Source organism: Pristis pectinata, chromosome 32 (assembly GCF_009764475.1).
Source record: "Pristis pectinata isolate sPriPec2 chromosome 32, sPriPec2.1.pri, whole genome shotgun sequence".
In the NCBI taxonomy this organism is placed as follows: domain Eukaryota; kingdom Metazoa; phylum Chordata; class Chondrichthyes; order Rhinopristiformes; family Pristidae; genus Pristis; species Pristis pectinata.
In genome coordinates, this window is record NC_067436.1 from 19,575,674 (window position 1) to 19,593,124 (window position 17,451).

Below are 17,451 nucleotides of genomic sequence, written 5' to 3' on the forward strand. Positions count from 1 at the left end.
AACCAAATGAGTTTATAACTAAGTCAAAAAAAATTCTCTGTTGATTTGCTTACTTCAGGGTACAGCTTCTAAAAATCAAAATACATAGGTTGTTTTGTTTTCTTGAACGGTGAGCAGAATCAGGCAGTTTTAACAATGATGTACCTTGTGCTGCCCTATTCAAATATCACTACATTGTACTCTGCACCTCCCCTCCTTTTACTCAGGGAACACTGGGCAATGATATCCCTGTCAGAGCAGCTCTTGCTTAAATCAGCTAAGAAAGCGCAAACCAAAGATTTGATTTGGGATTTTGATGCTGTTTCTTGCGCAGCAACAGACTGTGAGCAACTGAGACATTAGGGGAGTAGTGTGGGTATGTATTTTTAATGGAAAATTAATATTTTTCTAGAGTATTATTTTAAGGTTTTGTGATACTCATTTTAGTTATATTCAAAAATAATGTACAATTTGAAATAATTTAATCTTGAAGTCAAACAGTTGTAAATCTGTTAGACTGAAAGAAAGCTCTTTGTAGAAATGTGCACATTTCCAAGAATTGTCATGACAGATTTTAAGTAAGATTGCTGATGTGCCCGAGTATCCATGCAGCATGAGCTTAGACTGTTGCATGTGAAGTTCTTTGAAAAGATATTTTCAGTAACACCATAATTGGCATGCACCACAGTTGGATGATGACAAATACAAGTGGCTCTTGCAGTCCTCAGAAGAGTTATTATGAAAACTCGCAAAGCATTAAATGTAATGAGACCATCTGAAGATAACACTGACCCAAGGGAATAGAGGATTGACCTTCATTAGAGTATTAAGATTCTGAGAACACTCATGCACGTACATGGTCTGACCAATTGATAGAGAGATATAAATTCGGATGCCATGACAGCAGCTGGGAAATTTCAGTTAAGTAATTAAGTAATTTTGGACTTGGAGAGCATCATTAATGGAGACTATGAAACAGCTGGATTGTTGTTAAAACCCAACTGATTGAGGAATATCCTTCAGTGGAAAGAAATCTGGCATCTCTACCTGATAGAGTCTGTATGTCGCTATTGACCCACTAATGTAGTTGACTCTTGTGTTGCCTTTGTTCATGAAGTTGGGGATGGTCAATGAAAGTCGACATTTCTAGCATCTCATGAATGAATTAAAAAAATTACATGTACATACAAGGGCGTGAAGAGTTGTTTATGATCTGTGCATATTTAGACCACATGCATACCCTTATTGTTTCAGTATGAAGCGTAGAATGTTGGAGCATGCATTAATATCACACTCTAGGATTAGTCACCTTGCATATTGACTTCCCATACCACTCGACCACTGGGATGTCATTTTTCAGTCTGATACTGAGCCAGAAGCTGAGAAAGTACACGACTGAATTCCCAACAGGTGTTGAGTCAGCCCACCTAAGCTGGGCAGCATCTGCAGTTAAAATTCCAAATTGTTCAGTGCTTTACTTAACAATTAGCGTGGGTTTGCGCATGGGCTGTAGTGACATACTTGAGTTTCAGCTATTGTATCGGAATCATGTATTTTTGAGTGTGTAAGATGTTCCCTCTATTCTTCGCTTTCTCATTTCTCTCCCAAAAGTTCATGTAAAAACAATGCCAGTGAAGTAACTTGTTGTTGCACTAAATTAAAGCTCTCTTAGGATGTGTGTAATTTTAAGATCTTAGGACAGCACGGTGGCAAAGCTAGTAGAGCTGTCAGCTCACAGCACCAGAGATCTGGGTTTAATCCCACCCTTCGATACTGTGTGAGTTTGTATGTTCTCCCTGTGACCGTGTGGGTTTTCTCCAAGTGTTTCAATTTCCTCCCACATCCCAAAGACGTGGATTGATAGGTTAATTGTCTACTGTAAGTTGCCCTAGTGTGTAGATGAATGATAGAATCGGGTAGAATGTGGGAGAATAAAAAGATGAGATAATGTAGGATTAGTGTAACTGAGGCAGTTGATGGCTGGACGGTGAGCGAAAGGATCTGTTTCCTCACTGTATTCTCTATAACTATGATTTCGGTTTCTAAATTACAATGGGTTGAGAGCAATTCTAATTTACACTTTGGGATTGTGATGTGTTGAAATCAACATTCATGGGAAAGAGTGAGGAGATGTATTTAGCGGATAACTAATAGGCTGACCTAGTTTTTAATCCACCAAATGGATTCATCTCTAAGCGACAAGGACACAGGCTGTAAATTTTTTTTTCTTTTGCTGTGCTTCCTGACCTATGTGGGCACCTGGTTCCGCAATAATTTGAATTTCAAATTCTTGTGCTTGTGTTCAAATCACAGTATTGCTTTGCTCCTCTCTGTCAGTCATTTCCTCTAGCCTTTTGTTCCTCAGTATTTGGCGTCTTGTACATTCTCAATTTCCGTTGCTCTACTATTATTGGCATGGCCATTGCACAATGCTTTAGAATCCACTCCCTAACCCTCTGCCTCATCCCTTCTAAAATACTCCATTTGTCTCTTGGATCATGTTATGGGGCCTTTCACCTGTTACTGCTTGTTGCAATTTTTCTCAAATTTTGTCTGATAAACGTGAAAAATGTATTGTTTTATGACACAATATAAATGCAAGTTTTTCTTGTTATTTATTACCAGCAGCCGAACCTTGAGTATATTTCAATTCCAGTACAATATGTTTGCATGGTCCTGCCTGGCCATATCATGGACATTTTTCCTTTGTTTTGCCTTGCTTTTTCCTGCCTGCTCTGCTTAATCCCATCTGTGCTCTTTTTCCTGCCCGCCCCTATTGACTAATTGGTAGAGGCAAGGTGATAGCACTCAAATGTAAAGTGATATAACCTTGTGGCAGAGAGGGTAAGGCCAAAATGGGGAGGGGGTGTGGAGGTAGAAGTACTGCTCCCAGAGCATCACCGAAAGATGTATGTGCAGATGGCCACCAAGGCAATATTGTATCACACACAGAAGAGATTGATTTTATCAAAGGACATCAGGTTTGTGGAATAACTTATCAGGAAAGGATTTTGAGGCAGACATTATAAATAGGTTGAAAGGTATGAGGGATTAATATCATTGAAAGGTAGACTTCTGATGCTGTACTCAAAAGGGTGAGCTGGTTCTTTTTCTCCTGATGTAATCTTGCAGTTGTTACTTAATTTAATAAATACTTGAATAGAGGATGTTGAATATTTATGGGGAGGAATACTGAATTGTAGGTTTAGAGCCACTTGACTGTCAGGTCAATGGAGTGGCACAAAAAAGATAAAATAAAGCACATGTTCGGATTTGGCGTGTGGTGTGTGGGGGTTAAGTAGGATTGTGCTTTATCTTTAAGTTTTGAAAAATGTTTGAGCAAAGCAGTTCAAAATAGGAATAGATGTAAACTTGGCTGTGTGAATGTTCTTGAGAGAGAGCATAAAAGATGTTGCTTGCCCAGAACTGTCTTGCTGCACTGTCTGTGCACTTGCCTGGGTTGTTTGTTTTGAGAAATTTCAAATAGTTTAAAAGCTTTAATGCCATCTGTGACTCAAACACTAATGGTGCTAAGCCAGTTACCAGCCTTGCCAGATCCTTAACCACATGTCTCAAGGGAAGGTTGCAATATTAATTCATGTGAGTCTCCTTAAATGGTAAAGAATTATCATTGCATACGATATTTCCTTATAGGCTCAATCTTTTCAGCTGCTTAATTTATTGGTTTAAATATATTTCAACAAACGTGCTACATGATAGTATTATTGGAAAAAGATTTTGAATATTGACACATTTATATTTTGAGACAGACAATAAACATCTTTTGTCTGTGACCTATAATTTGCTTTTCTAAATTTTTTTGTCTCCATAAATTCCAGGAAATGCTGACAGAGCGTGGAAATGTTACAAATGCCTTTCATATTAATAACCCTATGAGACTAGAGACTCCTTCTTAAAAAAAAGTGCTTGCTGGAACACAAAAACACATTACATTGCTGTTGTTTTGTTGGCTGGAAAAGGGCCAGTGTCACTTTGGCAAGCAGTTTGGAACCGAAGGGGATGAAACTGAGTTTTAGATGAGGTCATATATGGCAGCAGTGACTCCATGTGATGCCTTTTTTCTCCAGAATCTCTCATTATATACACACTGCATAGTTAAGCAGAACAAGAGGAAGACTCACAGCTGCCTCCCTCTTGCATTTAAGTTTGCTGTGTGATCGCACTGGGGAGAGTTGGGTTTGTAATAATGCAAGCCCTGTGTTAGTTGTGCTACGTTACAGAAGGCAAAAAAATTTGATGTACATTTATATATTTTATATATTACTACATAAGAAATAGATGAGTTCTTCGTGTACTACAAGTTACAGAGGTGGACGAGGCATTCATTTTGAGCATAACAAGATCAGACAGCAGTGTAATGACTGTTTTTAGACGTAGTTAGTTGAAAGACAGCTGTTGGGAGAGTTCCTTGTATCTGTATAGATAATGCCGTGAAATTTGATGTTTACCTGAACAACTAGCAGTTGGGCTGCCCTCTGTTTAATTTCTCATACAAGATGATTTTTATCGATATTGAAGGGTTCCCATGTTTCTCATGTCCTCGAGTGTAGGAGGAGGCCATATGGACCATGGAGTCTGTTGCAGCTCTCGGAACAATCCCATCGACTTATCCCATTTATTTCCCTGTCCACCACTCTGCCTCACGTGCCCATCAAATCCACTCTGATGTCCTGGCAAACACCAACATTAGGGGTAATTTACAGTAGTCAATTAATCTGCCAGCAAGTGTGTCCTTGGAGACACAAGACTGCAGATACTGGAACCTGGAGCAAAGAGGAACATGTCCTTGGGATGTTGCAGGAAATCAATAGCCAGGGAAACCCATATGGTCACAGGGAGAATGTGCAGACTCTGCATAGTCAGCACTGGAGATCAGGATCAAACCCAAGTTTCTGGAGCTGCAATGTAGATGATATATTTATTCATTTATTTCAAATTTACTTTTGGGATTTTGGTATGCTAGCAAGACCAGCATTTATTGCTTATTCCCACCTTAAAAAGGTGGTGGTGAGCTGCCTTTTTGAATCATTGCAATCCTTCTAATGAAGGCACACCTATTGGCTCCAGGGACAGAGTTCCAGGATTTAGACCCAGTGACAATGAACAATATACTTCCAAGTCAGGATGGTGTGTGATTTGGAGGTAGGAGGTGGTGATGTTTTATTTTCTTATGTGGCTGAGTATGTGGTTTGGTAGGTGCTTTCAGAATATCCTGAGCAGATAACTGCAGTGCATTTTAAAGATGGTACACACTGCAGCCACTGTGCTGGTTGATGGGGTGCAGTCAAGCAAGACTGCTTTGACCTGGATAATGTCAAACTTCTCGAGTTGGTGCTACACTCATGCATGCAAGTGGAGAGTATTTCATCATGTGGATGGTGGAAAGGTCTTGGAATGCCAAGAAGTGAAACGCTTACTGCATGATAACCAGCCTCTGACCGATTCTGTGTGGCTGGTCCTGTTGAGTGTCAGTTAATGGTGACCCCTTAGACTGGGGGTTAGACTTTTGTTGGAGCTGGTAATTGCCTGGCACTTTGCTGACATGAATATAACTTCCCACTTATCAGCCCATGATTGAAAGTTGCCTATTACATTCTGCATGCTGGCATGGGCTCCTTTATTTACTATGGGATTGTAAATGGAATTGAACGTTGTGCAATCATCTGTGAACATCGCTAGTTCTGACCTTGTAATGAAAGGTAGGTCATTGGTGAAGCAGCTGAAGATGGTTGGGACTAGCTCACTGCCCTGAGAAACTCCAGAATTAATGTCCTGGGGCTGGGGTGATTGACCTCCAACAACCACAACCATCTTCCTTTATGTGGGGTATGACTCCTGGAATCTTGTCCCCTCGTCCATTGAGTTCAGTTTTACCAGAGTACCTTGAACACACTCATTCAAATATTGCCTTAATGCCAAGGGCAGTTGCTCTCATTTCTGGAATTCTAGCCCATGGTCCATGTTTGGATCAAGGCTGTGATGAGCTCTGAAGGGGAGTAGTCCTGGCAAAACCCAAACTGGGCACCTGCGAGCTGGTTATTGTTGAGTAAGTGCCTCTCGAGAGCTTCTATCACTGTATTGATGATTAGCCAGAATGGATTTGTCCCGCTTTTTGTGAACAGGAAATACCTGGGCAACTTTCTTCCTTGTCGGGTGGATGCCAGTGTTTTAATGGCATATGCAAATTTTGATCTTGCTCCCTTTAACACTGTAAATAAATTTTGTATTAGTGCAATGAATTGAAACAGTTCTGGAAGAGTACATTCATATACTTATGGCATGTAACCAGTTTGAAGAACTACCCTCCAGTGCCTTTTGTTTACTCAGTTCCAACAAGTTTTCAATAGAATTTTGAATTATCTTCTAATTCCACACCACTTAATCTCCTCTAATCATCTCCAGTTTGGTTCTTTGTCAGAGTCCATGTAGGTGATAAGCACTCCGCTCTCTCATCTATTCTGTCATCTCCCTTTAAAAAGTTTGCCAGATATGTCCAGCAAAATCGGCTGGAACTGGCTGAGAAATGCTCCACTGCTGAACTCGGCATGGACTTGAGTCGCAGAGCTTGAGCTTTCTGGACTTGCTTAGTCTTAGTGCCAAGAAATGTGTTGCACATTCTGTGCAAGATTAGAGTTGCTGCAGGATCAATGAGCGTACTCGCTTAACGGAGGTTTGATGGCTCTGTAGAGTTGGGTAGGTTGCATTTTTAAAAGTTACTTGTTTGTTGTAGTTTTTGATCAATGACAGCTGGGGAATTAAAATTAAATAAAGCTGCACTAAAAAGCTAGTAACATTGATGGTGACCTGAAATAATCAGATCATCATAAAACCCACCTGAAGTGCTTCCCCACCCTGGCTTACATAATTGAAAGGTGATTGAGGAATAAATTTGAATTAAGAATGATAGTGCCTTTCTGGAGATCTAAGGAGAGTACATCCACTTGTTTCCCCTTTATCCACAGCACATGACTTCAAGGAATTCCATTAAATTGGTCAAATGTGATTTCTCTTCCACAAAACCTGCTGTGCTGTTTTTAATAACAGCTAAGACAATTTTCTCAATGGCAGTTGTTAAGTTAACTAACCTGTTGTTTCCTGACTCCCTGGTTGAATAAAGGAGTTAAATTTGCTTATTTTCAACTGACTGGAACCTTTCCTGAATCTAGGAACTTCTGGAAAATAATCACACAAGCTGCTTTTGAGACCCTTGGATGAAGTCCATTTGGATTCTGTAACCCCAACTATTTGCTCAGTACCACTTCCTGATGGCAATTTCATAAGTTCATTCCTCTTTCTCAGTCTCCGATTTAGTTATTTCTGGGATGCTACTTTTATCCCCTTTAGCTAAGACCAATGCAAATTGTCAGTTTAATTTGACCACCATCTCTTTACTTTTCATTATTAATTCACCAGATTTGCTTCCTTAGAAACCAGAGTAGGACTAGGACATTTATCCTTTGAGCCTGCACTGCCATCCAGTAAGATCATGACTGATTCACTCTTCGGCCTCAACACCACTTCCTCTCTCTCGTACCCCTCAACGACTTTGTAGGTTAAATGTTTGTCAATTTCTCCTTGAATATATTCAATGACTCGTCATCCACAGCTCTCTGAGGTGGAGAATTCCAAAAATTCATGACCCCCTTCAGCTCTGTCTGAAATGCCCTTGCCTCCTCCGAGATACTCCCATTAAGGGAATAGTATATCCTCCTAGCATGCACCTGGGAAACCTCCCTCACAACCTCATGTGTTTAAGTAAGCTCACCGCTCATTCTTCCATACTAAAATGAGTATAGGGCTAACCTGCTTAACCTTCCTTCATGTGGAATCATGTTAGGTAATCCGTTCTGCATTTAGGAGGAAGATTATATGCATATGGAGTATACCTTTCCTTAAATATGGAGACTAAAACTGTGTGCAGCATTCCAGGTATGGCTACACCAGCACTGTGCAAAGTAGCACAAAAATTTCCCTGCTTTTGTACTGCATACCCTTTGCAATAAAAGTTAACATTCCATTAGCCTTTCTATTTACTTGGTGTACATGCCTCTCACCTCACGTTATTCATATACTAGGACCCCTGATCCCTTTGTACTCTAACATTTTGTAGTCTCACTCCATTTAAATAATAATATACCTTCCAAAGTGATAGCCTCATATTTTCCCACATTAAACTCCATCTGCCAACTTTTTGCCCACTCACTTAACCTATCTACATCTCTTTGGCTCTTCGTGCCCTCCTCACAACTTGCAAACCCACCTATCTTTATATCATTAGCAAATTTGATTACATAACACTCAGTCTTTTAAGTCAAGTTGTCACTATAGATTATAAATAGTTCATGTCACTGCACTGATCTGTGTAGCACCTCGCTTGTTACTGGTCATTAATCCAAAAATGACCAGTTTATCCTGACTCCATTTTCTGTGAGCCACTCCCTTGCCCATGTCAATATATTATCTCCAACTAAGTGCACTCTTCTTCTGTAGTAACCTTGTATGTGGCACCTTACTGAAGGCCTTCTGGAAATCCAAATACACTACATTTATTAGTTCCCCCTTTCCACCCTATTTGTTTTAATGTCAAATAACTCTAGCAAATTAGGTAAACATGATTTCCTTTTCATAAAACAATATTAACTCTGTCTTGAATAGTGATGTTACTTTTGTGCTTTTGCAATCCCCTGGGACCTCTCCAGAATGCAGCAAATTTTGTTAGATTAGAACCAAAACATAACTATTTCCTTTAAGACCCTCGGATGTAGCCAGCAGGGTTTAGGGCACTTGTTGGCCTTTAGCCCCATTTGATTGCGGAATACATTTTCTCTACTGGTAGAGTTTGTTTCAAGTTCCTCCCTGCCTAGAGTCCCTTGATTAGCTATTATTAATGGGATTTTTTTTTGTGTCTTTTACAGTGAAGTCTGATACAAAATAATTATCTAGATTCTCTATCATTTTTCTATTTTGTCAGTTTCATGTATGGATCAACATTTACTTCACCTATTCTCTTTTATACATGTAGGACCAATACTCATATTATTAACTTTAAAAAAAAAATATTCATAGGAGCTCTTATCTGCTTTCACATTTCTTGTTAGTTGTTTTGCTCTCTAACTTCTCCTTCCTTATTAGTTTTTAATCATTTTTTGCATAATTATGTGCTATTATCTTCATGTTCTTGCATTTTTTATGTTAACCACAAGATGGCTTGTATCTTTTCTATGTATTCTAAAAGGTGCTATTAAATGTCTACCATTGAATTTCAGTTGACTCAACCCTTCACCTAATTTGTTAGTTCACTTTAGCTAGCTCTGCTTTCCTGCCTTGTGGGGCTTGGTATCACATTTTGATCAGTGAAGGGTCAGCTCAAAAGTACATTTTGCATGTCAGGAGGAGAGGTGTAGAATTGCAGAGGTTTGGGGTGAGAATTTCCAGACCCTTGGACTTCAGCAGCAGACCACCAATAGCAGACCATCAGAATTAGCAACAGGACTGGACCACTTGGTCCTTGATGCCTCCTTCACTATTCAATGATGTCTCAACAAATCTTTTATCTCAGCGCTACATTTCTGCATTTGGCTTGTTTCCTTTATTTCCCTTCGAAGCTAAAAATCTGTTCATCTCTTTCTTGATTATATTTGGTGATTGAGCTGTATAAGGTAAACAATTACAAAGACTTACAGTACTGCTAAAGAAATTTCTTTTCTGTCCTGAATGAATGTCCCTTTAATTTGAGACTGTGATCCCTGGTTCTTGACACCCCAGCTGGTGAAAACATTAACTCTGTATCTACACTTTGAGAATCAAAAGAGTCATACAGCATGGAAACTGGCCATTTAGTCCACCATGTCCATGCCATCTGGTGGGCACTCATCCATATTAATCCTATCTTCCGTCAACTTGACCCATAGCCTTCTATACCAATTCAAATGCTCATCTAGACACTTCTAAAGATTAGATCCTGTAAGAATTTTGTACCTTTCAATGTGATCACTTCCTAAATTTTAAATTCTTCTGGACCCAAGAGAGTATAGGCACATCTTGCTTAATTTCTACTCAGAATTGGACATGGTATGGGTTTATTAAAAGGAAATCATGCTTAACAGCACAACTGGAGGTTCTTGATGATGTAACTGCTAGAACAAGGCAGAAACAGTGGAAGCTGTGTATTTGGATTTTCAGAAGGCTTTTAATAAGGTCCCATGTAAGAGGTTAACATGTAAAATTAAAGCACATGGGATTGGAGATAATGTATCGGCATGAAATGAGAATTGGTGTGACAAACGAGAAACAGTGGGAATAAACTGATGTTGTTCGCAGGTGGCAGACAGTGATGAATGGCTGCAGCAGGAATCATGCTTAGGCCTCAGCTATTTGCAATATATGTCAAATATTTGAATGAGATGAAGTGTAACTTCCTAGTTTGCAGGTGACATAAAGTTGGGAGGGGGAGGGGAATGGTATTTTGATCTGTGAGGAGGATGCAAAGAGTGTCCAATGAATTGTACAAGTCATTGGTGAGGCTGCACTTGTGTACAGTTTTGGTTACCTTCTTATAGGAAAGATGTGGTTAAACTGGAAAGAGTACAGAAAAGATTTATGAGGATATTGTCAGAACTGGAGGGCCTGAGTTATAGGGAGAGGTTGGCCAGGCTAGGTCTTTATTCCTTGGAACGTAGGAAAATGAGGGGTGACCTTATAGAAGTGTTTAAAATTATGCATAGATAAGGTGGATGGTAACAGTCTTTTCCCCAGGGTCGGGGAGTCCAAAACTAGGGGGCATAGGTTTGGGGTGAGAGGGGAAAGATTTAAAAGGGACCTGAGGGGCATTTTTTTCACCCAGAGTGTGGTTAGTATATGGAATGAGCTGCCAAAGGATGTGGTTGAGGCAGGTACAGTAGTGTCATATAAGAAGCACTTGGATAGGTATATGGAGGGGTGGGGCTTGGAGGGATATGGGCCAAATGGGACTAGCTGGGTGGACAACATGGTCAGCATGCTGGTTGGGCTGAAAGGCCTGTATCTGTGCAGTATTGCTCTATGACTCTATAATTTAGACAATTTAGGTAAGTGGGCATATCATTGGCCAATGGGGTTTAATGTGGATAAATGTATGGTTATCCATGATGGTACTAAATACAGAAAGATTATTATCTGAATAGTGATGCAGTGGGGAAAGGGAAAGTGTAATGAGATTTGAATGTCCTTGTACAGAAGTTTCTGAAAGCAAATGTTCAGCTGCAGCAAGCAATTTAGGAAGGCTAATGGCATGTTGACCTTTATTCCAAGAAGATTTGAGTACACAGCAAAGTCATCTTGCAGAAGCTGTTGAGGGTCTTGATGAGACCCATCTGATGTTTTGAGTGCAATTTTGATCTCCTTATCTGAGGGAGGATATTCTTGCCTTGGAGGAGGTGGAACAAAGGTTTCTTTAGACTGATTGTTGACACTAGTTGTCTAAATTATAGAGTCAGAGAGCAATACTGCAGAGATACAGGCCCTTCGGCCCAACCAGTCCATGCTGACCACATTGTCCACCCAGCTAGTCCCAATTTCCTGCGTTTGGCCCATATCCCTCCAAGCCCTGCCCTTCCATGTACCTATCCAAGTGCTTCTTATATGATACTACTGTACCTGCCTCACCCACCTCCTTTGGGAGCTCATTCCACATACTCATCACCCTCTGGGTGAAAAAGTTGCCCCTCAGGTCCCTTTTAAATAATTTTAACTCATAATTAACTCATAATTTTAAACACTTCTATAGGGTCGCCCCTCATTCTCCTACATTCCAAGGAATAAAGACCTAGCTTGGCCAACCTCTCCCTATAACTCAGGCCCTCTAGTCCTGACAACATCCTCATTAATCTTTTCTGCACCCTTTCCAATTTAACCACATCTTTCCTATGAGAGGGTGACCAAAACTGTACGCTAGTGAGGCCTCAGCAAAGATTTATACAATTCATTGGACATTCTTTGCATTCTCCTCATAGATCAAAATACCACCCCTCTCCCCCTCACAGTCAGACTAATGTATGAGGAGAGATTGGGTAGGTTTGGTTTATAATCCCTGGAATACAGAAGGGTAAGAGTATGGAAGAGTAAGAGTCATAGATTGTGAAGAAGGCTAAGGATACAAGGGACATAGATCAGCTGGAAAATTGGGCAGAGTGGTGGCGGATGGAATTTAATCCAGACAACTGTGAGCTAATGTACTTTGTGAAGTGAAATTCTGGTAGGGACATATAACTTAAATGGCAGGGCCTTCAGGTGCAAGCCCATAGCTCCCTGAAAGGGTGGTGAAAAAAAGCACTTGCTATGTTTGCATTCATGGGCGGAGGCATTGAGTATAAGAGTTGGGATGTAATGTTGCTGCTGTACAAAACATTGGTTACATTTGTACAGTTCTGGTCGCCACACTACAGGGAGCATGTAGTAGCAATAGAGAGAGTTCAGAACAAATTCACCAGGATGTCACCTGGAGGAGGGCTGTGGTTAGTTATGTCGGATCTGGTTATTTTCGAATCTGCAGGTTCTTTCAGGAGTCCAGGAATGAGTTGAAAACAACTTGGTGCTTCACACTTTTATTGGAAAAGTTTAAAACAAAGGAACAGTCACAGAGCACATGGCACTAGCTTTGATGAGCCAAGACAAAGAGAACAAAAGATGAGCTCAGGCCAGGGGAGACGAGCAAGAGAATGATTAACAAAAAGTGACACCTTTTATACCTGAGATAAGAGATGCTCTTTAGCTAACAATAGTCCAATCAGGAAACCTATTAGATACCTGTGGCCAAACCAACCAATGAAAAAACCACATATTTCACCTGATGGACGAACCAATAAGCTAGTAAGCGGCCATTCCTTGTGCTGCCACTTGAGGCGTATTAAACATTATAGATGTTTAAAAAAACTAATTAAAACAGTCGAATCCAACAGTTATAAGGAGAAATTGGATAGGCTGGGTTTATTTTCTCTGGAACGTAGGAGACTGAGGGGTGACCTGATAGTGGTTTTTAAAATTATAAAGGGCATAAATAAAATACATAGTCTTTTTTTCTTTGGCTGGGGATCCTTGAACTAGAGGGCACAATTTTAAGGTGAGAGGGGAGAAATTGAAAGGAGATGTAAGATTAAGTTTTTCACACAGTGGGTGGCGGTTATCTGGAACGAGCTCCCGGAGGAAGTGGCAGAAGCAGGTAATTACGAAGTTTAAAAGGCATTTGGACAAGTACTTGGCTAACAGGAAAGGAGTAGGGCCTAAGGATAGTAAGGATATGGGCCTAATGCCAGCAAATGGGATTGGCGTAGATAGGCAGCACAGTCAGCATGGGTGAGGTGGGCCAAAATAGCTGTATGATTCTGTGATTCTTGGGGGGTGGGATTGCTTAGAAACCTATAAAATCCTAACAGGACGAGACAGAGTTGATACAGGGAGCTTATTCCCGATGGCTGGTCTGGAACCAGGGGTCACATTACCGAAATATACAAAATGCCATTTTGAAATGAAATCAGGAGAAATTTCTTCATTTGGAAGGCAATGAACCATTACAAAAAACTACGTCTTTTTTAATTTTTCCCCCAAAGTGAATAGCTTCACATTTTCCCACATTTCATTCCATCTGCCATGTCCGCACCCATTCACTTCACCTGTTCTCAGCTCAGACTGTCACCTTGTTTTGTACCATCAGCAGAATTGTAAATATTACACTTGATCCCTTCATCCATATCATTGATGTAGATTGTGAACAGCTGCCTTCCAGCACAAATCGCTGCAGCCTTCCAACCCGAAAATTACCTTCTGTCTTTTGTCCATGAACCAGTCTTCAGTCCATGTCAGTATATCATCCCAGTCCAATGCGCTGTAATTTTGTTTCATAGTTTTGTGTGGTACTTTATTGAAGGGCTTCTGAAAATCCAAACTCGCCTCAGCTAGTTTGTCCTTATTCATTTTGCTAGTTATGAACTCAAAAAAACTCTTTACGGATTTTTCAGATGTGATTTCTTTTCCATTCATCCACGTTGACTTTAACCAATTCTGTTACTATTGTCTACTGCTTTATTAATTGATTCCAGCGTTTTCCTTCATACTGATCTTAAGCTAACTGGTCTATAGTTTTTTTCCCCTTTCTCTCTCTTGAATAGTGTGGTTACATTTGCTACATTTCAACCTGGGGAATCTATGGAATTTGACGACCAGCGCATCTGCCATCTCTTTTGCTGCCCCTTCAAACTCAGCAATACAGGTCATCAGGTCCTGTGGATTTATTGCCTTTAAGTCGCATTAATGTATCCAGTACTAACTTACTCATGCTAATTTGTTTGAGCTTGTGATTCACGGTGTAGAAGTACCTCTCCACTTCAGGTATTTCCAAATTTGCAACAGTGTTTCCAGGAAAATATTGCATTAAGTGAAAATTCATAAATTGACAAGGTGTTTTCCATTAACTTAAGTGCAAAAACTCTGATTGCATTCCAGAGTTTAAGACTCTTGGTTAAAGACAAAACCTGAGGACTTAAACATGAACACAGTATTTGAAAGAATGAAATATTTTTTATTAACAATTAAATCTTGTTATGATAAAACATGTATAATGACAGGGTATTTACCAAGTGAAACATTAAATCCAGAGGGGGCTTTACAGGGTGAACACTGCCTCTGTGGCAGAATATAGAAATCAATGTCACAGTCTCTGGCTTGCCACTTAAAACATGAATGGTGCATATATTTTTTTGAGGGTTGTGAGCCTTTGGAACCCTTCCTTAAAGACTGGTTGATACAGAATTTCAGGCAAATTCTTGAGAAACAAGAAAGTGAAAGGTTACCCTTAGGCCTTAATGCAGATTTGATGTTACAGTTAGATCAGCCATAACCGTATGAGTGGCAGAGCAAGTGTGGCGGGCCAAGTGGTCTGTATATTGTGTAAGCAATAGTGGCGACATTGAATATCATGATGATGACATGGTAAGTGAGAGGAGGAGTTGTTTGGTTAGTGGTGACTCAGGTGAACTAGAATTTGATGGAATTTGCGACTCTGATAACAAGGGTTCTTTCTGTAACTGTTCCTGAGTGGCTGATGAATGAAATTTAATAAAGTTGTCGGAGGACATCTGGACAGCTGTCATCTTTCTCATCTTAAAGAGCTCCTCGTGGCAAAGCATGGCATCTTCCATCATGTGTTCACATCTCATGCTGTGCTTTGTGTTGGCATCATCATCATCATCTTTGAAGACGGCAGTGACCTTATTGCAGCAGAATGCCTCCAAAGCATTTTTAAGGTGAACTATTCGGTGACGGTGATGCCAGATTGTTGGTTTGTTTTCCTTGCGACCTCTTGCTCAAGCTTCAGTAAATCCTCACTTGTGAGCTCTTCATTGTACAGACCCATTCTCATATGCCGACTTGATGATGTCATCCTGAAGATTTTTCAGGTTTGTAAACCCATGGCAGTTGTTTACATACGCTGGCTATAATTTACTCCATACCGACTTTTTCATGGGTTACATCATGTATAAGAGGTACCGATGTTATGGCTATCTTGATATCACCTCTCTTGCAAATTTCTGGAATGGTATGTCTCATTACTGCTCGACACTGAAATGACATGCCTCTGTGCGCTGTAGTTAATGGATCTTGAACATATCAATGAAGTGGTGTTTGGGGGCAAAGTCACTACCTAGCTGCTGTCAGCCATGTCCTTGATATTATCTGGATGTCCAGGGGCGTTGTTGATGAGTGCAGCCCTGTTATTCAGGTTATTCCTCACCAATGTCATTTGATGAAAGGTGATAGAAATGATGTGATATAATCTTGGAAGAGCAGTTTTTTTTTATTAGTTTGCTGCACTCTTAGGAAAATTGTTTTTTGAGAATGGCTTCAGTACCCACAGGTTCTCTGAGTGGTAGACTGAAAGACTTAAGTTTATATTCACCATTGGCATTGTTCTTGAAACATTCAAACCAGCCGTAGCTGGCCTTCGATGTATCAGCATTTTCAGAATGTCCATCCCCCTTCAAATTCTTTCAAGTCTTGCCATTATGGTCTTTTTCCTGGATCATCATCAAACTTGGGGACATGTGGCCTTGATTTTCTAAACGCAGGCTCAATCCGTTTTCCATTCTCTCCATTATAACATCTCTGTTGCATGTACCACATAATGCACTTTAGGGATAACTTTCTTCTCCAACCAGTGGGGGTCTATCTTTAATACAGAACAGATATGAAGGGAGAGGTTTCCCATACTATACTTCTAAAGGTAATGTACCCTGAAGTGGTATCTGTTTCAAAAGTAGTTTGTGTAAGTACTGTGGTAAGTTTCAAAGACCAATTACATCCAGTAGAAACTATTTTGTCAAGTGGCTGCATTCTGTTCATGGCATTTGTGGCAATATTATGTCAATCTAATGGGACCAAATGGCAGCTTCCTCTGTCAAAAGGAGTAAAAAAAGGACTTTACATCTTTGTCAATGACATTTCTTTTGAAATGAGGACATGTTGATTGTGCTCCTATATTAGATGTGATGAATGTTGAAGTTGATGCTGCTGAAATTGAGTTACTTGAGCTGGAATTGAGAATGCCCTGTGTCTAAGTAAACTGCTCTATACGTGATCCATCCTGTAATCAGTATGGAAATGCTTTATATTTTTGTTGATGCCTTTCAACAGCAGTTTGAATTTTATAGTGTATCTGATGTGAAGGAGACTGTCAGTTTTGTGGAGAGTTTCAAAGGGATGAAGTTTGTAATGGTGGCCTGTAGGACAGAACGGTAATCACAAACCCGTGGCCCCCACCCTAACCTTCCATGACCAGTGGGTGCTGTTGGGGCCGGTGTGAATCCTGGACCCAGGCAACTAAAGAGCATACAAAATGGGGGTCTGGGCATATAGGCCAAAAGAAAGTGCGCTACCAAAGCTGGGGGTTACATAACAGAAATTATTTCAGAATTAGATATACAGCACTGTTCACTTGAGGCAAGACCATGAAGGCATCTGGAAACACAAACTATTCAATTTGTAATTAGTATGGAAAATTAGGGTCTAAATATTACTTGAAAGTATTGGGGAGCACACATCATGACAGTGAGAAAATGCCTCCCAGAACAAAGTACTGTACATGTTCTAGCAAGTCAAGAGTAAACTGAAGTTCATGTCATCAATATTTTGGAATTACAGAGTGACTTGTTCAACTGCTAGAAACTTTCCATAGTTAAATTGTGCAAAATGTTATTACTTGAAGTTATTTTGAATTTTTAATTTTATTAAGCACTTAGATGCATTGTAGTCATACTGTACACTTGAGAGTAATATTGTCCAAAAGCACTATTTCCTTAAATGCAAACTGGGCTATATGTGGAAAGCTTGGCTCTGCTAACAGCTGACTTTCCATACAGAACTTCAGATAAACATATGTTTTCCAGATATTTTTGCATGTTTGTTTACAGTCATCAGAATTCA

At 40.0% G+C, this 17,451-nt stretch overlaps 1 protein-coding gene across 11 annotated transcripts in view; it reads left to right on the forward strand.

The window, feature by feature from the left end:
• Window positions 1–17,451, forward strand: part of myo9aa (myosin IXAa) — a 250,140-nt gene that overhangs the window by 139,236 nt on the left and 93,453 nt on the right. The window lies entirely within an intron of this gene.